Source organism: Panicum hallii, chromosome 4, assembly GCF_002211085.1.
Source record: "Panicum hallii strain FIL2 chromosome 4, PHallii_v3.1, whole genome shotgun sequence".
Classification (NCBI taxonomy): domain Eukaryota; kingdom Viridiplantae; phylum Streptophyta; class Magnoliopsida; order Poales; family Poaceae; genus Panicum; species Panicum hallii.
The window spans coordinates 36,583,053-36,598,518 of NC_038045.1; the positions used below are offsets into that span (position 1 = coordinate 36,583,053).

General features: G+C 46.6%; 1 pseudogene; it reads right to left on the reverse strand.

Annotated features, from left to right (window-relative positions):
* LOC112890454 overlaps positions 1–15,466 on the reverse strand; it is a 47,976-nt pseudogene continuing 32,510 nt past the window's right edge.

Consider the following 15,466-nt stretch of genomic DNA (forward strand, 5'->3'; position numbering starts at 1 on the left):
CTAGAGGCGGCCACAGTCGTAGTCGGCATGGTGACGTGACTCGTTGCCTAGAAGAGCCAACATGGCCACGCAGACAAGCTTCTTCAGCGGAAAAAAAATTGGCTGGAACACAGTTCTAAACTTACAGCGATGGAGCCCCTCACGTCCCTGTCAGCGGGCCTACAAAAACAGAACCTAGCGCTGGGACTCCGATCGGCTTCGGCTTGCGGTTGGGGCTCCGTCGTTCTTTCGGCTCGCTCACAGGTTAACGCGATTTACTCGATGCCGGCCCTAGCACGTGTCTGCAAGCCGAACTTTCCATCGCCTCGCAGTTTTCTTCCGCCGCCGTCTCACCACCTGTCCGTGCCTGCGCCGCCGATCGGATCTCGGCGATCCTCCTTGATGATTTGGAGAGGTGCAAGGGCCGGCAATAATGGATGGAGGAGGGCCTGAAAACTCCGTAGCAAACGACGAGCAACAGATTACACAGGTAGATAAAACTTTCTTTTACACGTAATGTAATTACCATCGATCTGTATTCTAATTATTATCGATCTGATTCATCATATATATACTAGATGACGCAGAACAACGAGTCCATGACTATGGAACCAGTGGCTGATCCGCACACATCATTGTTGTCCGTCGGTGCAAACACCCAAGTTGATGACGACATGGTAATAAATTAAATTGTATTATCATAATGTTTGTTTTTTATTCTAAACAAAATTTCACAATAGGTTGTTGATAAAGATGGACCACCTGTGATTGTTCCCAAAGTCGGAATGTCTTTTGCGTCGAAGAATGATGCGTATGAGATGTACAACACATATGCCGGTATGATTGGATTCAGCATTACAAAAAGCATGATAAAGTGTCGAGCAGATAAAACTATATATAGCAGAGTTATAGTCTGTAGCAGCCAAGGATATGCAGAAACAGGATCATCACATGCCACTACAAGAACAGGTTGCAAAGCTCTTATTAAGTTCAATGTCAGCAGAGAGGGAGTTTGGACAGTACAAAAAATTGAACTTGATCACAATCATATTTTAGCCACACCAAAAAAGAAATGTATGTTGAGGTCCCAACGATATGTTATAGATGCAGACAGACAACTCATTGCTCAAATACGGGAAGCCGGAATGAGGCCAACGCAAGTCTATGAGTTTATGAAGCAGTTTTATGGTGGGGCTGACAAAGTTCCCTTCTTATGGATGGATTGCAACAATGAGATTGGTCGCGAGCGGAACAAGTACCTAGAATCCAATGATGCACAAACATTATTGGAATACCTGAAGAACAAGCAGACAAAGGATCCTGCATTTTTTTATGCCATGGAAATTGATAAGCAAGATGGAAGGTGTGACACCCTAGGTGTTAAATATAGCAAGCAAATAGGAAGAATATTTTGTATGTTTAGAATTGTGTGAAATTTGTGTAAAGTTATGAAAATAAGGGTATTTATGTAATTTTACAAAAGTACAAGTCCGTTTATACAAAACGTTTTGAATTACAAAAGTAACTTTTACTTTTACTAAGGGCTAAAGTGTAAAGTGCTAGTCATCATTACACTGCAGATAAACTTGCAATTAGGCCCTAAACTTAGTGCAATTTATTTGGATTAGGACAAAAACTTTATATTTTTGCATTTGGTTCAATATTTCAAAATAAAACTTCACCCTTTGAGTTTGTGAACTTAAACCCTAAAGCAATGTTGTAGGTTTTGAAAAGTTCTACAGCTTTACTTTTGACTACTTTTTCATTTGAGCTTTTGTTTGGTGGGAAATTTTTGTTTACAATGAGGTCCCTAGACTTTTCTATTTTTGCAAACAAGTCCCTTGGACCCCCTCTCTCTTCTCTTCCTCTGGAGCCCCTGCTGCTCCTCTGCTTCCCCTCTGCTCCGCCGCTCACCGCCGTTCTAGGCCGTCCCCGGCGCCACCTCCAGCTCCTGGCTGCTCCACGCGTCTTCCCCTACCTCTCCCGATCCTACTCCCCTCCCCTCTGGCCTTCCCCACGCACGACACGCCGCCTGCGGCTCCGCCCGAACGCCACCGCGCCACCGCCGTGGCAAATACCGGCGCCTCCTCCCTCCCCTCACTCCTTCTTAGCTTGCCCGTGAGCTTCTTCAGCTCATGCCCCTCCCATTTCCCTCCCTTTCCCTTGCCGCGCACACCCCGAGGCCCGAACACCACCGCCGCCCCCTTCCTCCACTCCGGCGACCCCCTGTTAGCCGTGGGCCGCCGCCGTCAGCCCCCCATTGCCCACTACGACCCCTTGGAGAGCTTCCCCGTCGCCCCCTCAAGCTCCCCAGCCCATCCCTGCCCCGGACTCTCACCGGAGTACCCTCGCCGTCGAGCACCTCTCCACCGCCGCTTCGGTCCGCCGTGGGAACCCCACCTCCGGTCGTCCCTTCCCCTTCCCAAGACCTCCATAAGGTGCGCCTTGAGCTCCTGGTGCTCGCTGGGCGCTCCTTCTCCACCCCCGCCGCCCCACCTCGCCGGGATTCGGCTGGCGATCCTCCTGCCCCTTCTTCCCCCATGAGCAAGGACCCAATTGCTCTGATTTTAATCTTTCTAGGGTTCTGTCTGCAAATTTCCAGTCCCTCCCCCAAATTCAAATCAGTGAACTTCAAAAATATGTAGAAAATTGTAGAAAATTCAGAAAAATGCCAAACCAGTTTTGTTTGAATCCTTAAGTTAAATTAGACTACTTTTATATAGTGAGTTTGAGCTGTATGTGTGTATTTTATGATGTAGATTAAATATTAGGAAAAGAGTGTTTTAATTGAATCTCTTGTTCCATCTGTGCTGTAGTTGAAACTTGAAACTTAGGTTTTGTGTGTTATGTATAGCTTTGTGTAAAAGTTTCAAGTCCTTTACTGCTGTTTTGCTTAGACATTTAAATGCCTTTGTTTTATGTTGAGAAAACATTTAGGATTTATTTAAGGATGCTTCTGTTAGTGTTTGTATCTGAAATTTATACCCTAGCTTCCTTTTTGTATGTGTAATCCATAGTAAAAGTATTAGGATTAGTAGTAGGCTATGGACCAAGTTATGGATTTATGCTTGTTTTCAAAGATAATTCTTTTATACTAGTTCTTGCTTATGAAAAATGATGTAAATATTTTGAGGTGTTGCTATTGAGTAGTGTAACATGTTTCCAAAATTTCAGAACAAGTTCTTGTGTTGAACTACAGTTATAAATAGATCTTAATATGTTAGTGCTGTTCTTGTTTATTTTTGTGGCATGGTTTCTGTAAGGATAAAATTTTGATACTTTTGCAGTAGCTTAAACCTAGCTTTACCTGTAGCTGGTAAAAGTTTCAACCCCAGTTCTATAGTAGTTTGTTCTGTAAAAATGAAACATGTTCTAGGTGTTAACTGTTTGCAATAATTCTTCTGATTTATGTACTGCATAAAATGTTCTGAAAATTTAAAGGTAATTTTATTTCTATTTGTTCTGTCTACCATACTTGCTGTAGCATCAGATCTTGATCTTAAGATCAGATGGGTATATTTTATAAATCATGTTTGTTAGGTTAAAATAAAACCAACCATAGTTGTTTTATGAAGTTAAATATGTTGTTTAGTGTAGTTAACTAGATTAGTTTACACTCGATAAATGACTGCCCAGTAGAAGAGTGAATGATATGTTTGATGAGTGAAATGTGTTTCCGTTGGATTGCAACTTTATAGTGAAGTAAGAATGAAAGTGTATGCATCTCTAAACTGCATTGTTTACATGATATGTAGACTCGACACTTCTTGCTGACGGAGATTATCAGATCCTCCCGGAACCGGAAGTGAAAATTTTTGAAGACCCTGGGAACGTCGTCGGAGATTTAACTGAAGCCCCGAACCCGAGTTCGGAAGAGTTTATTAACGTCTCTGACCCCAGCCTCACCGGTGAAGGCAAGCCCCGGACATAAACCCACTACATTATAACACTGCAATTCATTTATATATCTACCTATGTCTACTTGTGCATTCAAGTTCATAGGAGTTATAATGAAACCCCAGTTGCACATTGTTAGGTACCTATGTATTGAATAGAACCTGAGTCCGACTAGTGCTATGCTAATAGGACCAGTAGAAGTCAAGTGATTTCCTATCACTCGCGCGATATAGGAATTGGTTGTTTACAATCTGCAATCACTATAAGAATGACAGACGGGGTTAGGTGCAGTATCATGGAAAGGAATGATACCCCGTCTATGTTGATGAATTTGGTTAAGGTCGCAGTGTGTGGTAGTGGTGGTTAAGCGTTTGAAAGTACTAGCCACATGCCGTGAAGTATGGTAAGCGGTAAGCCTAGTAACCAATCGGCCCTGGAAGTGGACTCGTCCTCCACCACTCGACTTTTATTTTATGTTTACACGCACCGACGTGTGGGAGTATGTTCTGCAGAGCAGACGGGAATACGATCATGCAGTCGCGCTGTAGACGTATGTCCTGCACATTGGATGTGCGTATGGTCCTGCAGTCGCTTGTGGTGGCATTGTTCCACAACCCGGAATGAAAGGCAAACGGTTGCTTCGGAATGACTTGTCGGTGTTCCAAGCGTGTGAGTTAGGTTTTCCTTGCAAGGGTTGAAATTCGATTCAGAATCATCCGTTTCTCACGGAGATTGAGACTGCTTAATACTTCTACTACATAGAGTAACAAGAGCAATCTTATGATGAGTAATACTAAGGTATGCTTTAAAAAGGCTCTACCTTGCTTGAGTAGTTACATGTGCTTACCTAGAATGGTTAAAGGAACTAGAACCTGAAAGCTAAAATATGAAATTAAGGACCTACTCTTTATTGCTTTTCAGCTGAGACAAAACCTAAAACCCCATTAAGCCTTCATGGTCTAGTTATGGGCTAAGTATACCCTAATCCCAGGTAAGCCTTGCTGAGTATTAGTATGCTCAGTCTTGCTAGATTTTATTTCAGGTATGCCCCTCGAGACTCTAGATGCTAATTCTTCTTGGCCCCGTTCTGTACCACCTGGCTGGTCCGTGGAATGGGATCCGTCCCCGGCCGGCAATGAGCCTTCAGAATGACGCTATACATTGGGCTGAGTGTGGTGCCTGTCGTCGCGGCGTGTAGTCGCGTTATATCTTCTTCCGCTGCTGTCTTTAAGCACTGATCATGGAAAACTGAAAGTTTTTCAACAATGTTTGTATAAATTTTCTTTAGCTAGATATGACTACAACTTATGTGTAATAATGTTTAATTAACCTGTGATGTAAAAATGTGATGGTAATTGTATCTCTGAACTCGCCTTCGTGTGGGGTACGCTTGTTTTGATCCGGAGTTAGGTGGTTTTATCGGGACTTTATCCGACAGACCAAGGGGTTACACCGTTTGAAGTGCGGTTGAGTCTTTGCTGCCTTCTGAGAAAGGACCAACGCACTTGAGCCGGTGTAATTCAGGTTGGTTCTGCCACAGAAGGATAGCTAATTTTTTTTGGGCCGACGGTCAGTCTATCATGGATTACGCATGCTTTGGTGATGCAGTGTCGTTTGACACCACATTTCACACAAATAAGTTTGAGATGCCTTTTGCTCCACTCCTTGGAACCAACCATCACAAGCAAACAATAATTTTTGGAGCTACATTGTTGTTTAATGAAACTATTGAATCATTTGTTTGGTTGTTTCAAACCTTTTTGACAGCAATGTCAGGTAAGCATCTAAGTACAATTTTCACTAACCAAGAAGCAGCCATGGCAGGAGCAATTGCTTATGTATTTCCTAATACAAGTCATCGACTTTGCTTGTGGCACATTTATCTTAATGCTGTTAAACATCTTGGTCATGTAATTCATAAGCATCCTGATTTTCTATATGCTTTTAAAAGATGTGTCTATGAAGATAGATCGGAGGAGTTTTTCACAAAGAAGTGGAATAAATTGTTGACTAAATATGACCTGGAAGAGAACTCATGGTTGCTAAATCTATATGACTTGAGAAGAAAGTGGGCTGCTGTTTATCGTACCTTTTTTACAGCTGATATGACCACAACTCAAAGGAGTGAAGGTATGAATAATGTCTTTAAGAAAATATTTTGTAGGAAACTTGGTATTTTTGAACTCCTTGTCGAATGTGACAAGGTTTCCGCTTCTCTACGTGAAAATGAGTTGGATGAAGATTTTCAATCACTTATAAAGATCCCAGTTAATTATATCTCCAATTTACCTTTGTTGAAGACTGCTACTGAATCATACACTAGGAGGATGTATGCAGAGTTCGAGGCAGAATTTAGAAAACAACATGAGTATTCATGTCAGTTGTTGCAGACCGAGGGGTCAATATCGACATTCATTGTTACACATATGCATTCAGATTATGGAGCAACAATTGTATTCAACATTGCAGATATGACCATTACATGCTCTTGCAGAATGTTTGAATCCATAGGTATGTACACTAATTTTAAAATAGAGTTTTGGTTGTCATATATATCGCTAACCACTATCTTCTGTATATTATAGGTATATTGTGCAAGCATACCTTCAAAGTATTCAATAAGAATGATATTTTCATTTTACCATCTCAGTATATACTAAATAGATGGACAAAATATGCAAAAAGAGGGCATTATGTTGAGAAGAAAGGCAGGGATAATTTAAACTTGAAAGCACGTGCTGCATGTATCTCTCGAATGGCAACATCTATTGCATTGAAATGTTCAGCACCAGAGCCACTTCTTGATGATTTGGAGAGGTCATTAGAAAAGTGGGAAGTGGAGGCTGATCGTTCACTAAACAAAATGCGAGAAAATGAAGCTCCTATAATGATCTCAAATGATCATGTTACGGATACAGAAAGCAGTACAATTTCATTTAGAATTCCTCATGTCATAAAAGGCCCCAAAAGTAAACGAGCAAAGAATGTTGTGGAAAAAAAGACAAGAAAGAAAAAGAAAAGTTGTGAAGAGAAAGGTACTAATTTAGTGGTGCATGTACTGAATTGTTTATTACCAACTCATGTTTTTTAATTGTTGCAAATATATTTCAGATATCGTAGGAGAAGAAGTGAGGAACACTGGAGACAATATTGGTGACAATGTTGCGGTACCAAACACTTCTAGCAATATCTTGATCAACTTTCCGACCACCGCGCCTAATTTGATGCAAGGAGGATATACAAGTCTATTGCTTTGTCTTGATCAAAATGCTTCAGCTGCACGGAAATTACACTTTGATACAGGAGCAAATGATACAACATTTGAGGAATAGGCCATCTTAGTTTTTGTCCTCTAGTGGCTGCATGCCTTATTTTCCTATTAGTTACACCAGCGTACTTGCTTAAGTTGCTTTCATTCTGTTTCGTCTTGCTTACAGTAGAGCTATATCAGAAAACTGAACTCCTTTACTTGTGCTTGTTTCTGGTTCCGATGGTAGACAATAGACATGTCACTTAAATTTCCTTATTACTTGGAAAATATTGAAACATTTGTTCTTCCATATTGACATATTTGTGTTACAATTTATTTACAAACACACAGATGCAACACGATTTATTTGCTCAGCTACTCTTCCCTAAAAAATGCAAACACCTCTGATTCCACCATACATATTGCAACACTTTGCATACATAGAGAGAATTGGAGACCACAACAGCTTGAATCTGTCCACGAATCACACAAACTGAATGCAGTCGCCTCCCATGGCTAAAAACCATCCTGCTGAAGCAACTAGAGCAAATAGATCAAGTGTCATCTCTCATCTGGTTCAACAGCTCATCAAATTTATAGAAAACACCCGTACTGCAAGAATCCTGCAATGAGAACAGTCCAAGACACACTTGTTCTGCTCACTTTGCCCTGCATCAACACAATCGTCATCAATTGTCATCAGCCATCAGTCCATCAAGCAAAATATGCACCCAATTTGCTCTACCAGCAACGACAAGGACCGAAGACAATCCATCAGTTTGATGGCCGATGGCCTTTCCAACACTACAAACCAGTCTGATGGCCGAAGATAATCCATCAGCAAGTGTCGCTCCTTGTCGACGATGGACTGCAGTCTGATGGCCGACAAGGATGAGTGAGGCGGCAGCGGCAGGACCAATCTCCCATGCCTAACAATTACAGAAATTAAAGTTAACCAAAGGGGTACACTCTATTAAAAAAATGAATATTGACCAATCCTCCATGGCTGCGCCTCCCTGCGCCGCCGGCCGATGCCCCTTCCTGCGCATCGAGTAAATCACGTGCTAGGGCCGGCATCGAGTAAATCACGTTAACCTGTAAGCGAGCCGAAAGAATGATAGAGCCCCAACCGCAAGCCGAAGCAGATCGGAGTCCCAGCGCTGAGGATTTGTTTTTGTGGGCCCGCTGATAGGGACGTGAGGGGCTCCAGCCAATTTTTTTCCTCTTCAGCAGTGACTTGGCAGACAGCAACGTTCCGAATACGGAAGACTCCAGAGACAGCAGGAAGAGCCGTGGTCTCCTCTCCGTAACGTACTTCCCCAACGCCACACGGATCTTCTCTTCCAGTTCAAGGTCGTCACTTGGGCTTCCATTGGCGACGACACCGTCGGGTGCAGACCGCGACAGCGACCGGGCAAGCACGACAGCATCCTCCAACGCGGTGGAGCCGCCCTGGCCGAAGAATGGCGCCATGACGTGCATCGCGTCGCCGGCGACCATCACAGTGCCCCTCTGGAAGCGTCCCAGCATCACCTGCCACAGAGGACGTACGGTACCACACCTTGGTCACAGTTTTCGTCTCGGCGTCGCGCCGCCGCACCATCTCGGCGATCTCGTCAGGGCACTCCTGGAGCTTCTCGAGCATGTACTCTCATTGGTGAAGCCTGAATCCAGATGACACATTGCTCCAACATGTTAGTAACTTAGCGTTCAGTTCATCATTGGTCTAAATTCTAAAACAAATAACAGCATACACCAGGGGTAATGAGCAGCTCTCTTTCTCGAACAGTGAGTACATGAATAGGTGTCAATACCTGTGGAAGGGCTTGGTCTAGTCATGAAGAAATGTTCATTGATAGGCATGCGTCCGACTGCGAAATCGTCACTTGCGAAGCGCAGGAACCGGGTTCCAAATGGATGCCCGTGCAGGTAGCTTGTGAATCCGAGGACCAAGCGAGGAAGATGCGATGGGGTGCCTAGTCCCAAGTATTGGGCAATCATCAAGTTCGCCCCATCACAACCAATCAGGACCTGCACTGCATTTGTTCAGTTCAATCGCGTACAGATAGCTTTCGATTTGCGATCAGAAACAAACACGGCAATTTTGAATGGTGAGCTGCTGATGGTGGCTGTCGGAGAAAATCTCCAGCCGGGTGGTGGAATGCACCCGCCTAATCCTAGTTAAGGATGGGTTTGGAGGAGACTTAGGAGCGCTCGATCGGTGGACAGATGAACGCAGGAAAGACGCGAGGATTTAGAGTGGTTCGGGCCGCCGGAGCGTAAAACCCTACGTCCACTTTGGTTTTGTATTGATTGTGTAAGCCTGGATGGAAACTAGCGTGAGCTTGTCTAGAACTTGTCCTCTAATGAGTGCACTCTCCCTTTTATAGTTCAAGGGTGGTGCTTACACTGTGCGGGACCCCGACAGGTGGGCCCGGCCAACAGGAGCCTACTCTATGTGATATGGAGATCTCCATCTCCAGCCGCTCACTGTAGCCTTCGCGGTTGGGAAGATAATGTGCATATCCACAGCCTGGATACGGTCGTGTGCTGCCTTGCAGGCACAGTGACTGCTGTCAGTGTTACTCAACAGTGGAGCCGTGCCACCACTGTTAAGTGAGAACCTGTCAGGCGAAGGAGCATCGCTGACCCGTCGCGCCATTGCTTCCGCGCGCACTGTAGCAGCGCACGCCTCGGCTCTCCTGTTGCAGGCCATCATCACGCACGCGCGCGGCGCCGTGACGGGACTGTACGCCGCTTGCGCACAGTAACGGTGATACGACGCGCCGCCTTGGAAACAAGCGGGCTTACCGTGGTGTCAGCCTACCTGCCCCGTGTGTCAGGGGCAGGTCACATTTTTTGACTTGGGCGCGCCCGGCCCAACTACCGCATTAAATGCTAGTAGGTGGGCTGAAGACCCACGATGGGCCTCCTGCCTCGGGCACGCGGCAGGGCCAGCCCCGCTCCCACCGTGGGGGCGGCACGTGGTGGCACCGAACCCCTTCCCGGGGGAAAGGGAATCCGGGCCCCCAAGGCCAGTTGGAGCGGTCAGACCTGTGATGGTCCGGCCATCACACGTGGCGGCCCCGGACCTCCCTGGGGAGTCCGGGTCCGCGGGAGCTACCTGAGAGCTCTCCTGCCTCCCTGAGCACGTGAAGGCCCCGGACCTCTAAGAGCACGGGGAAGGTCCGGAGACCATGGTCCCAGCTGTCAGGCCCGGGCCGTATGCCAAGTCACCCAGAAGGCGAGGGGGAGATCACGTATGGTGATACGCTAAGGGCCTGGACACCCTAGCAGGAGGTACCCCTGTCCGTATGTACCGACAGAGGCCCCCGGGCCCGCCTCGGGTGAAGGATGAACCCGCAGGTGGGGCCAGATCCCATCATTGCGCTGGGTGGACAGCTTGTTTGTCACACTCGATTTATAACAACATATATCGAGCAATCATATATGCGCCAGGATCAAGTCACGCATATATACAACAGAATCATCAAGATATCACAACACGTATCTCGAAATAAAAGCGTATAAATTATAAATGAATATCTTTATTACAACTGAATCAAGAATCAGTTCAAGGAGTGTGGAAGCATAAAATGAATACAGGAGAAGCAGGGCGCCACAGGGACGTCGGCTGGGAGACAACGCCTAGAAATCGTCGAAGCCGCTGACGTAATCCTCCACGTTGCCGGGCACTGAGCAGCAGTCGAAGATATCCAAGAGAACAGAAGAGTGGAGAGGCAAGTGTGAGTACAAACTCGTACTCAACAAGTATAACACAAACTATGAGGCTCTAAGGTTAGCTGACTCAACTGCATTAGCTTTTAGACTTGGCAAAATTTTATTAAAGCTAATTACTACAAGTGGATGAATTACCATAAACCCGAATTGCATAAGAAATTAATCAATATTAATTAAGAACTACTGAGAACCATCCAAACCACCAAGATAACCCCACTAATCAGACGGAGGATCTGGGCCGCTCATGACTGTGAGCACAGCTGATATATCAGTTTTACACTCTCGAGAGGTTGCACAACTTTACCCACAAGTCGTGAGCTACGCTAGTTGTTCATCACACTTCCTTAGGTGAGATGGCTAGCAAGCACACTACGAGACCGTTACAAAGGATCACGTTGGTAAGGTGTAACCGCTAAGGATTCTTGATCAGCGACGATGGGGCCCACATCCGGGGGTACAAGCACACAGCACAGACCAAGCCGGAGGAGCAGGGACCATTGAAGCCTACCACCCCTCTTGCCCACGCAGGTAAGTTACTACCGAACCAACACGACCTAATTAGTAAGTCAAGACCGTCCCATTCCAGTCTTGTGGTTGCGCGGTTGTCCCAGGTTGTCGCTCTATGAACCGGTCCTTATGGAGAGTGGCCAACCAAGCACTAAGCACCGTGCTGGCCCCCTAAACCAAGTTTCTACAAAAACATATTTTAAGGAGACGTGAGCCGCTCAAACACACAGCATAAAGGGCCACTCTCAGAATCAAGTTGCATATACCATTAATCAGGTTTAATTAAAAACGACCATTATGTGTGAGAGCGCAGCACCTAGCACAACTAACCAAAATGCAACCCGAGGTATTATATAAAGGATAACAGTGGCTAGGAAATCCTTATAGGCATACAGTATTAAGATGCAGTATGAAATTGTATTAAAAGTGATAGGAGGTTCATGTTATACTTGCCTTCCTCAAAGTTCTCCTGCTGCTGCTCAAACTGCTCTGCAAAAAGGGGCTCCTGGTACTCGTCCAAAGGCTCAGCGTCTACTCACGATCGCAATGCCAAAACATGGTCCAGCACATACACATTCATGCAAACAAAAACAAAAGATAAGAAATAGTACAATATTGCATAAAAACAACACATAAAACTATGATAGAACTGTTCTACGCGTTACAACGATCGCGTGAGCGCAAAAACCACCTAAAACAGAGCTAAGACGCGGAATCTAGGGCTAAAACAAGGTCCAGGGACCTTTCTGGAAGAAAACAGGAAGTTCTAAGGGGTTCTGCGCGAAAACTAAGGGCCTAAACGTAATTAAACTATAGACACAGGGGCTAACTGGCTAAAAACCCTAGGGCTGGATGGCGGGTTCTATTTCCAAAGAACTGGGGGGCCTAAACGAATAAAACCGGACCTAACTGCAATTACTTTTGAACTAAGGATGGACTGCGGGTTGGTTTTCAAAAAGCTCAGGGGCTCTTTAGCAAAACTGGCAGGGCGAAGGGGTACGCGGCTTCTAATCAGGCGCGTCGATCTCAGATCGAACGGTTCGGACCCGATCTAGTTCAGACGGTCCGATCTGCACGGCAGGGGTCCGGACGGTCCGATCTGGATCGGACTGGTCCGATCTGGTTGGGCTCGCGGGGACGGCGGGTCGGCACGGCGGCGCACGCCGGCGACGGCGTTCCGACTTCGGGTGCGGCCTACGGTCCATGATAGCTAGCGTAAGAGGGAGAGGGGAACGTGCTGATGCTCACCAAGGGCTCGAACTGGCCGGAGAAACAGCGTAGGGTGGTTGGCGGCGAGGGCCGAGCGGCGGGGACGGGCGGCGCTCACGGAGGAAGATGATGCAGGGGCCTCCGTGCTTCTGGTCACCGTGGATGGACTCGTGGAGATCCTGCGAAGATCCTACGGGGGTTAGGGAGGTCCGGGGATCACCGGCGGCGATCAATTTTGGTAGAGACCGAGGTCACCGGCAATGGCGGTCGGCGAGAGCGAGCTGGGCGTGGCTAGGGTTGCGGTCGCGGTTTAGGGAAGTCACAGGAGAGGCGGCCTGGTGATTAAGAGGCAGCGGGGATGCCCTAGGCGTGCGTGCCGCGGACTCTGCGGTGAAAGCGGATCGCGCAACGGATTTGCGCAATCCCGGCTATGGGGGCTCGGCTTCTAGAAGGTGAGGGCGCCAGCGGGGCTGGTCAGTGGGCCTCGAGCGTGCGCACTGGAGGCGGAGCGGGGCCACGGGCAGCGAGGGAGCGGCCGGGACGGCGGAGGCGGAATAGAGAGAACTGCCGCGGAGAAGAAGAAGGAAAGGAAGGAGATGGTCACTGACAGGTGGGGTCAGACTGAGGGAATGACTGAGAATAGAAAGAATAACTGAGAATATAAGGAATGACTGAGAATAGAAGGAATGACTGAGAATAGAAGGAATGACTGACCTACTTTCCTGTTTCCTCCCTTTTCTTTTTCAAACCAACTCGATTCTATTTGAATTCAACTCAAATTTGAATTCAACTCCTATGCACTCAACCAAATAAACTTATGCACCAGCATGAATGCACAAACATGTTGAACCTAAAATAAATTTTAATTCTTTATGAATTAAATTATAAATAAATGCAAGCTAGGCAAAATAAATCCTTAGAAAATTACTGGAGCCCAATGAAATTCATTATAAATCTCGAAATTTTTACCTTAGGGTGTTACAAACCTACCCCCCTTACAGGAATCTCGTCCCGAGATTCAGATAGGCTAACTAGCAAAGAGATTGGGGTATGTCTTCCTCAGCTCATCCTCTCACTCCTAGGTAGCCTCCTCCTCGGTGTGATGACTCCACTGAACACGGTACATCTTGATCTTCTTGTTCCTAGTAACTCTCTCAGACGTCTCTAGAATCTTCACTGGATGCTCGGTGTAGGTCAGATCCTCCTGTACTTCCAACCCTTCCAATGGTGCTTGCTCTTCCGGCACTCTCAGGCACTTCTTCAGCTGGGATACATGAAACACATCGTGCACTCCTGAGAGGTTGGGAGGCAACTCCAAGCGGTATGCCACCTCACCTTTCCGTTCCAACACCTTGAACGGACCAATGTATCGAGGGGCTAGCTTCCCTCTCACATTAAACTTGCGAATTCCCCTCATCGGCGAGACCTTCAGATACACATGATCACCCACGGCAAAGGTCAGATCTCGGCGATGAACATCCGCGTAGCTCTTCTGACGAGTTTGTGCGACCCTCAGATTCTCTCGCACCTGCTGTACCAGCTGTTCTGCTTCCTCAGCAATATCCGGACCAAATACCTGCCTCTCGCCAATCTGATCCCAGTATAGCGGAGTCCTGCACTTCCGACCATACAGGGCCTCGAAAGGAGACTTCTTCAGACTGGCCTGATAGCTGTTGTTGTAGGAAAACTCTGCATACGATAGGCATTTATCCTAGCTGGTACCGTACTGAATAGCGCAGGCTCGAAGCATATCCTCCAACACTTGGTTGGTTCTCTCTGTCTGCCCATCTGTCTGAGGATGATAGGCGGTACTGAAGCGTAGCTTCGTATCCAGTGAATCATGCAACTGCTCCCAGAACCGTGAAGTGAACTGAGATCCTCGGTCAGATATGATCTTCTTCGGAACACCATGTAGACAGACAATCCTGGAGATGTACAACTCTGCGAGTCTAGCGCCGGAGTAAGTAGTGTTCACCGGAATGAAGTGAGCAATCTTCGTCAACCGATCCACTACTACCCATATGGAGTTGTACCCTTTCTGAGTACGAGGCAAACCAACAATGAAGTCCATAGTGATCTCCTCCCATTTCCACTCTGGAATCTTCAATGGCTGCAATAGACCTGCTGGTCTCTGATGCTCTGCCTTGACACGCTGACAAGTGTCACAAATAGCCACGTACTCCGCAACGGAACGCTTCATTCCATACCACCAGAATCGCTCTTTGAGGTCATAATACATCTTTGTGCTGCCTGGATGAATGGAATACGCCGTATCATGAGCCTCGCTCAAGATCAGCTTCCTGAGATCTGCTACATCTGGCACACATATCCGACCCTTGTACCACAAGGTACCCTGATCATCTTCTCTGAAATGAGGTGCCTTGCCAACCTTGAGCAGTTCACGGATCTCCTGCAGCCTCTTATCTTCTTTCTGATGCTGCCTGATCTCTGCCTCTAGAGTGGGTTCTGCCTCGAATGCCGCACTCGAGGTATGATGCAAGAAACCCAGACTCAGCTGCTCAAACTCCTCGCATAACTCCTGAGGCATCTGAAAAGCCACGGCCATGTTAACATAGCTCTTCCTGCTCAGAGCATCTGCTACAACATTGGCTTTGCCCGGATGATAGTGAATCTCCAGGTCATAATCCTTGACCAACTCTAGCCATCTTCTCTACCGCATGTTCAGCTCATTCTGTGTGAAAATATACTTGAGGCTCTTGTGATCCGTGTAAATGTCACACCTTTGCCCAAACAAGTAATGCCTCCATATATTCAGAGCATGCACAACTGCGGCTAACTCCAGATCATGAGTGGGAAAATTCAGCTCGTGCCGGCGCAACTGCCGCGAAGCATAAGCTATCACTCTGCCTTCCTGCATCAGGA